This window comes from Nerophis ophidion, linkage group LG06 (assembly GCF_033978795.1).
Source record: "Nerophis ophidion isolate RoL-2023_Sa linkage group LG06, RoL_Noph_v1.0, whole genome shotgun sequence".
Lineage (NCBI taxonomy): Eukaryota > Metazoa > Chordata > Actinopteri > Syngnathiformes > Syngnathidae > Nerophis > Nerophis ophidion.
This window is the reverse complement of record NC_084616.1, coordinates 50,996,085-51,004,413: the sequence shown is the minus strand read 5'-3', so window position 1 is coordinate 51,004,413 and position 8,329 is coordinate 50,996,085.

Genomic DNA, 8,329 nt, shown 5'->3' with positions numbered 1-8,329 from the left:
ACCAGAGTTTAGACATGTAAACTAGAGATTATGTAGACTTAAGGTTTAGACATTTAGACTAGGGTTTAGACATGTAGGATATGGTTTAGACATGAAAACGAGGGTTTATGTAGACTAGGGTTTAGACATGTAGATTATGGTTTGTATAGACTAGGGTTTATGTAGACCAGGGTTTAGACATGTAGACTATGGTTTATGTAGACTAGGGTTCATGTAGACCAGGGTTTAGACATGTAGACTATGGTTTATGTAGACTAGGGTTTATGTAGACCAGGGTTTAGACATGTAGACTATGGTTTATGGAGACTAGGGTTTATGTAGACCAGGGTTTAGACATGTAGACTAGGGTTTATGTAAACCAGGGTTTAGACATGTAGACTAGGGTTTATGTAGACTAAGGTTTAGCTATTTAGGCTAGGGTTTAGACATGTAGGATATGGTTTAGACATGTAAACGAGGGTTTATGTAGACTAGGGTTTAGACATGTAGACTATGGTTTATGTAGACTAGGGTTAAGACATGTAGACGGGTTTATGTAGACTAGGGTTTAGACATGTAGACTAGGGTTTATGTAAACTAGGGTTTAGACATTTGGACTAGGGTTTAGACATGGAGACTAGGGTTTATGTAGACTAGGGTTTATGTAGACTATGGTTTAGACATGTAGACAAGGGTTTATCTAAACTATGGTTTAGACATGTAGACTAGTGTTTAGACATGTAGACTAGGGTTTATGTAGACTTGGGTTTAGACATGTAGACTAGGGTTTATGTAGACTATGGTTTAGACATGTAGACTAGGGTTTATGTAGACCAGGGTTTAGACATGTAGACTATGGTTTAAACATGTAGACTATGGTTTAGACATGTAGACTTGGGTTTATGTAGACTATGGTTTAGATATGTAGACTAGGGTTTAGGCATGTAGACTAGGCTTTAGACATGTAGACTACGGTTTGGACATGTCTACTAGGGTTTAGACATGTAAACTAGGGTTTAGGCATGTAGACTAGAGTTTAGACATGTAGACTAGAGTTTACACATATATGGTTTAGACATGTAGACTAGGGTTTAGGCATGTAGACTGGGGTTTAGGCATGTAGACTAGGGTTTAGGGATGTAGACTAGGGAGACAATAGGAGCTGCCTTTAAACACAATGCATATGTTAAATACAAGATGCATTTGCGACTGTATAGACTCCATGATGGAGAGCAAACAGTACTCTGCACCTCTTTGTCCACGCACCAGTGGGAGGTGAACACACACTGTACAGCAGGGAGGGGAAAAAATGTTTTTTTTTATTTCGGAGCACAAATTAATATATTCAGGTATGGACTGAAATATGTGCATGCATGAGAAAAAGCCAGATTTATGGCCCTGTTTGATTTTCCATTACTTTGCATTCTAAAAAAAGGCTTTAAGGTGAAAGGTGTAAAAAAAATTAAAAATGGTGTCATTCTACTTCTAAGACAATTTATAGGTGACGACATTGTGATAAAAAGCAGCACATTATTATTCTAAACTCCATTAAGGGATATATTTAGAAAAAGTGATGCTTTTTTTTAATTAAACATGCATACATACATTATATATACAACGTCTTAAAGTGACGTCACCCCAAGCCAAATGTATTCATAAAGGCGAATGTGTTGATGACGTCAGCGAACTATTTTTTTGTTTTTTTTTTATGCTTCACGACGTGTCTCACTTTTTCTGCTTTTATCATTAGACTTTTAGTGTGGCAGGTGCACTTTCTTGCAAGTTCGGGCAATAGGATGAAGATGTGGCTACAATATAAAGTACTGCATATAATAAATGAAGATGTGAACATACTGGATGTAGTATGTACTGCTGAATGTAGTATATAGTACTGGATTTAGTATGTAGTACAGGATATAATATGTAGTACTGGATTTAACTTGTAGTACTGGATATAGTATATAGTACTGGATGTAGTATGTACTGCTGGATGTAGTATACAGTACTGGATGTAGTATGTAGTACTGGATGTATATTATGTAGTACTGGATGTATCATATACTACTGGATGAAGTATGTAGTACTGGATGTAGTATGTACTGCTGGATGTAGTATACAGCACTGGATGTAGTACAGTACGGGATGTAGTATGTAGTACTGGATGTAGTATGTACTGCTGAATGTACAAACTCCGTTTCCATATGAGTTGGAAAATTGTGTTGGATGTAAATATAAACGGAATACAATGATTTGCAAATCATTTTCAACCCATATTCAGTTGAATATGCTACAAAGACAACATATTTGATCTTCAAACTGATAAACATTTTTTTTGGTGCAAATAATCATTAACTTTAGAGATTGATGCCAGCAACACGTGACAAAGAAGTTGGGAAAGGTGGTAATAAATACTGATAACGTTGAGGAATGCTCATCAAACACTTATATGGAACATCCCACAGGTGTGCAGGCTAATCGAAGAACAGTTGGGCGCCAGGACTGGGTATAAAAGAAGCTTCCATGAAATGCTAATTACTTCACAAACAAGGATGGGGCGAGGGTCACCAATTTGTAAGTAAATTGTCGAACGGTTTTAGAACAACATTTCTCAACGAGTTATTGCAAGGAATTTAGGGATTTTACCATCTACGGTCCGTAAAATCATCAAAAAGTTCAGACAATCTGGAGAAATCACTGCACGTAAGAGATATTATTACGGACTTTTGATCCCTCAGGCATTACTGCATCAAAAATTGAAATCAGTGTGTAAAGGATATCACCACATGGGCTCAGGAACACTTCAGTAACGATAGTTGGTCGCTACATCTGTAAGTGCAAGTTAAAACTCTACTATGCAAAGCCCAAGCCATTCATCAACAACACCAAGGAACACCGCTGGCTTGGCTGGGCCCGAGCTCTTTTAAAATGGACTGATGCTAAGTGGAAAGGTGGTCTGTGATCTGACGAGTCCACATTTCAAATCATATTTGGTAACAGAGGATGTGGTGTCCTCCAGAACAAAGAGGAAAATAACCATTTGGATTGTTATAGGCGCAAAGTTCAAAAGCCAGCATCTGTGATGGTATGGGGGTGTATTAGTGCCCAAGGCATGGGTAAGTTACACATCTGTGAAGGCACCATTAATGCTGAAAGGTCCATACAGGTTTTGGAGCAACATATGTTGTCATCCAAGCAACGTTATCATGGACGCCCCTGCTAATTTCAGCAAGACAAGTGCAAGCAACAGCGTGGCTTTGTAAAAAAGAGAGTGCGGGTACTTTGGCCCGCCTGCAGTCCAGACCTGTCTCCCATGGAAAATGTGTGGCACATTATGAAGCGTAAAATACGACAGTGGAGACCCCGGACTGTTGAACGACTGAAGCTCTACATAAAAGAAAAATGGGAAAGAATTCCATTTTCAAAGCTTCAACAATTAGTTTCCTCAGTTCCCAAACTTTTATTGAGTGTTGCTAAAAGAAAAGGTGATGTAACACAGTGGTGAAAATGCCCTTTCCCAACAACTTCGGCACGTGTTGCAGCCATGAAATTCTAAGTTAATTATTGTTTGCAAAAAAAAAACAGTTTATGAGTTTGAACATCAAATATCTTGTCTTTGTAGTGCATTCAACTGAATATGGGTTGAAAAGGATTTGCAAATCATTGTATTCCGTTTATATTTACATCTAACACAATTTACCAACTCATATGGAAACGGGGCTTGTAGTATAGAGTACTTGATGTAGTATAGTACAGGATGTAGTATGTAGTACTAGATATAGTATATAGAATTAGATGTAGTATGTACTGCTGGATGTAGTATAAAGTACTAGATTTAGTATGTAGTACTGGATGTAGTATGTGCTGCTGGATGTAGTATAAATTACTGGATGTAGTATAGTACGGGATGTAGTATACAGTACTGGATGTAGTATGTAGTACTGGGTGTAGTATGTGCTGCTGAATGTAGTATACAGTACTGGATGTAGTATAGTAGGGAAATTAGTATATAGTACTGGATATAGTATTTAGTATTGGATGAAGTATGTACTGCTGGATGTAGTATACAGTACTGGATGTAGTATAGTATGGGATGTAGTATGTAGTACTGGATGTAGTATAGAACGGGATATAGTATGTAGTACTGGACGTAGTATGAAGTACTGGATGTAGTATATACTACTGGATGTATCATATAGTACTTGATGTAGAAAGTAGTACTATATGTAGTATGTAGTACTGGTTGAGTATGTTGTACTGGATGTGATATGTAGTAATGGATGTATATAATACTGTATGTAGTATGAAGTACTGTATGTAGTATGTAGTACTGGATGTAGTATGTGCTGCTGGATGTAGTATGTAGGGATGTAGTATGTAGTACTATATGTAGTATGTAGTACTGATTGTGCTTCACGGTGGAACAGGGGTTAGTGGGTCTGCCTCACAATACGAAGGTCCTGAGTAGTCTGAGGTTCAATCGCGGGCTCGGGATCTTTCTGTGTGGAGTTTGCATGTCCTCCCCGTGACTGCGTGGCTTCCCTCCAGGTACTCCGGCTTCCTCCCACCTCCAAAGACATGCACCTGGGGATAGGTTGATTGGCAACACTAATTTAGCCCTAGTGTGTGAATGTTAGTGTGAATGTTGTCTGTCTGTCTGTATTGGCCCTGCGATGAGGTGGCAACTTGTCCAGGGTTTACCCCGTCTTCCGCCCGATTGTAGCTGAGATAGGTACCAGCGTCCCCCGCAACCCAAAAGGGAATAAGCGGTAGAAATGGATGGATGGAGTACTAATTGTAGTATGTAGTACTGGATGTAATATGTAGTACTGGATGTATATAAAAGTGGATGGAGTATGTAGTACTGTATGTAGTATGGATGCAGTATGTAGTACTGGATGTAGTACTAGATGTAGTACTGGATGTGGTATATTAAAGTTAAAGTTAAAGTACCAATGATTTTCACACACAAACTAGATGTGGCGAAATTATTCTCTGCATTTGACCCATCACCCTTGATCACCCCCTGGGAGGTGAGGGGAGCAGTGGGCAGCAGCGGTATTGCGCCTGGGAATCATTTATGGTGATTTAACCCCCAATTCCAACTCTTGATGCTGAGTGCCAAGCAGGGAGGTAATGGGTCCCATTTTTATAGTCTTTGGTATGAACTCACGACCTACCGATCTCAGGGCAGACACTCGAACCACTAGGCCACTGAGTAGGCTGGATATAGTACTGGATGTAGTATTTAGTACTGGATGTAGTACTAGATGTAGTACTGGATGTGGTATATAGTACTGGATGTTGTATGTCATACTGGATGTAGTACTAGATGTAGTACTGGATGTGGTATAAAGTAGTAGATGTAGTATGTAGTACTGGATGTAGTACTGAATGTAGTACTGGATGTAGTACTAGATGTAGTACTGGGTGTGGTACAAAGTAGTAGATGTAGTATGTAGTATTGGATGTAGTACTGAATGTAGTACTGGATGTAGTACTGGATGTAGCAAGTAGTTTTGGATGTAGTACTAGATGTAGTACTGGATGTGGTATATAGTAATGGATGTAGTATGTACTGCTGGATGTAGTACTGGATGTAGTACTGGATGCAGTATGTAGTACTGGATGTAGTACTGGATGTAGTATGTAGTACTGGATGTAGTATGTAGTACTGAATGTAGGACTGGATGTAGTGTGTAGTACTGGATGTAGTATGTAGTACTGAATGTAGTACTGGATGTAGTATGTAGTACTGAATGTAGTACTGGATGTAGTATGTAGTACTGAATCTAGTACTGGATGTAGTACGGGATGTAGTATGTAGTACTGTCCTGCTGCAGGTATGTTTGCATGCTGAAGTGAATCTCTGCAGAATGTCAAGCCGTTTTCAAGGACATTTAGGGCTGATGAGGATTTGGTTTTAATGGGGGGGTGGGGGGTCGGGGGGAGAGATGTTGGGCCCGGGTCCATGACGTCATTTTGTGCCCATGTAATCCTCTGCACTGAAACCCAATCAGCATGAGACTGTGGTTTGTATAGGACCGGAAGAGCGGGGCGCTCTAATCCAGGAGACACTGATCGCAGAGCCAGGAGAGAGAGGGAGGGAGGGAGCGAGAGAGCAATAGAAGGAGAGAGAGAGAGAGAGAGAGGCGCCCGAAATGGGTCAGATTAATACACGACGCCATTCCAGAAGGAACCGGTCGCATTTTGATGGAGAGAAGCTTTTTTTTTCCCCCCCCTCCAACTGATAACGAAAATTCGATTCCTGCAGAGTGGTGACGTCGAGGAGGCGTCTTGACGGTGGACTCGGGAGCGTTAAAGCCAACTGAATGGAACCTAGCAGACCATCCTGGGACGGACATGTTGGCGGGCTGACATCTCTGCTTTTGTGTGTGTGTCTCGTCTTTCTATACATTGACCTCCGTTGTATCGCGAAGGATGCAGGAGTTTGCGCGCGCGTGTGTGTTTGCCCCCCCCCACTCCCCGTGGGCTTTGAGGTGCACAGTTACCCTAACATGGTGTGATGCCCTTTAACGTCAAGTGGGGGTGCGCTTCCCGCCCCCTGTTTATGTTCGCTTTGAATGCAAAGTAGTGCGTTAAAGGTGTGAATCGGCTTTAGATGCGCATGTAGCGACACACGTTGGTGTGAGCGCGCGTGTGATTGGGATCCAAATCCGCTTTGGAACGTGTGCGCGCGTGCGTGCCACACTTCAAAAGTCTGCAACCTTCTTTTTGGCGAGAAGATGCTGCGTGGTGCAGATCGCCTCCAAGTCGACGGTGATTTTTTTTTTTTTAAAGGGGGTTGTCACTCTGCGTGTTCACAGCGGACCTTGATTTAATGTCCAAACAATTAAGGCACGCGGTGAATGCCAAGAGAGGACTCTACATGGCTTCATTCTGGGGGGTTCTTACATGCATGCATATATGATGTGTCCTGTCAAGAAGGTTGGAGCCCACTTTAAACACTTGCAGTGGAACAGGGCCTGGTATGTATGTATGTATGTGTGTGTATGTATGTATGTATGTGTGTGTGTATGTATGCCCTTATGAGTCTTTGGCTAGGGAGTTGCAATGCGTCTCTTTTTCCAAATGAGGTCATGCTGGGTTTCAATTGCGTTTACATCAAACCTATGTACAAGGAGGATGTTAATTGGATTTTTGTCATGTTAATCTGTTTTTTAAAGGGATTTAAGGATGCTAAAAAGCTCATACGAAAGCCTTTTGTCTAATGGCGTGTCTGCACTGATGCTTAATTCCCTCTAACTTTAGTAATCTATGCAGCAATAATCCCTATAGGCTCTAAAATATTTTTTTAAAAGTGCAGGAGCTGGGGCAGTTCATAATGAATGATCTCCTATGCAAAAGAAGGCCAGCAGCTACACCTTACCTACACTGTGATGCTCTCAAGCCGAGGCCTACACACAGGAGCTCGATAAGGAGCTTTGGAGGTGTTCACAGTGGGAAGACTGCAGTGATGAAGCGCATTGGACACAGTGCAGATAATGGAGTCATTCGACGCCACCTACTGGCCTTTTACCTAAAAGTGCAGAAGATTTATTAAAACGCGCAGCAGTGCTACCAATTAAATGTTATCAAATATTACAAATGTAGAGGTGGGTAATTAATTTATATGGGCGAAAGCATTTACATGGGCAAACAAACACCGGGGTTTGAATAGAACATGACAAAATGATGTTAAATGAGCAGTTTGGTTGTTTTCCTTGTATGTTGAATGTGATGACAGTGTCATTTTAGATTATTTGGCAAATAAAGTCGCACTGAATCCCATGCATGTTGCTGTCATAATTGGAATAAAATAAAAAGACTCCATATGTTTTTCACCGAAAAACTATTTGCAGCAGAAATGTGTTTAAAAACTAGGTGTGAGTAATTTCCAGGAGATCCTTGGTTACATTGTTCCGTTAACACCAGCCGTTAGTAAAGACTATTATCACACATACAGTAACTAAAACACACACTGACTCCACAAGCAGATCTTCAGCACCATGGATAGCTCTACTAAAGAACGCCTGACAGAGGGGACCTGAAAATATGTACCTCGTGTTTTTGTCACAGACCCCACTTCTTTAAAGAATGAAGATTAATGGTAGTAATTGACCAATTTACTCCGCACGAGTAATGTCATAAAGATTCCAGGTGTCGGATGGGATAAAAGTATTCGGCCCTTTGCAAACCCAGCAAGCAGAAGTTTCTGCATGAGGTCAATAAAGGTTACTTGAAAAAAAAAAATGCATGAGAACAAAACCAAATTCTTTCTGAATTGACAGTTTATTAAGGCTTGATTTCTTCTATCAAGAAAAAAAAACATGATGCATCTTTTGAACAATAT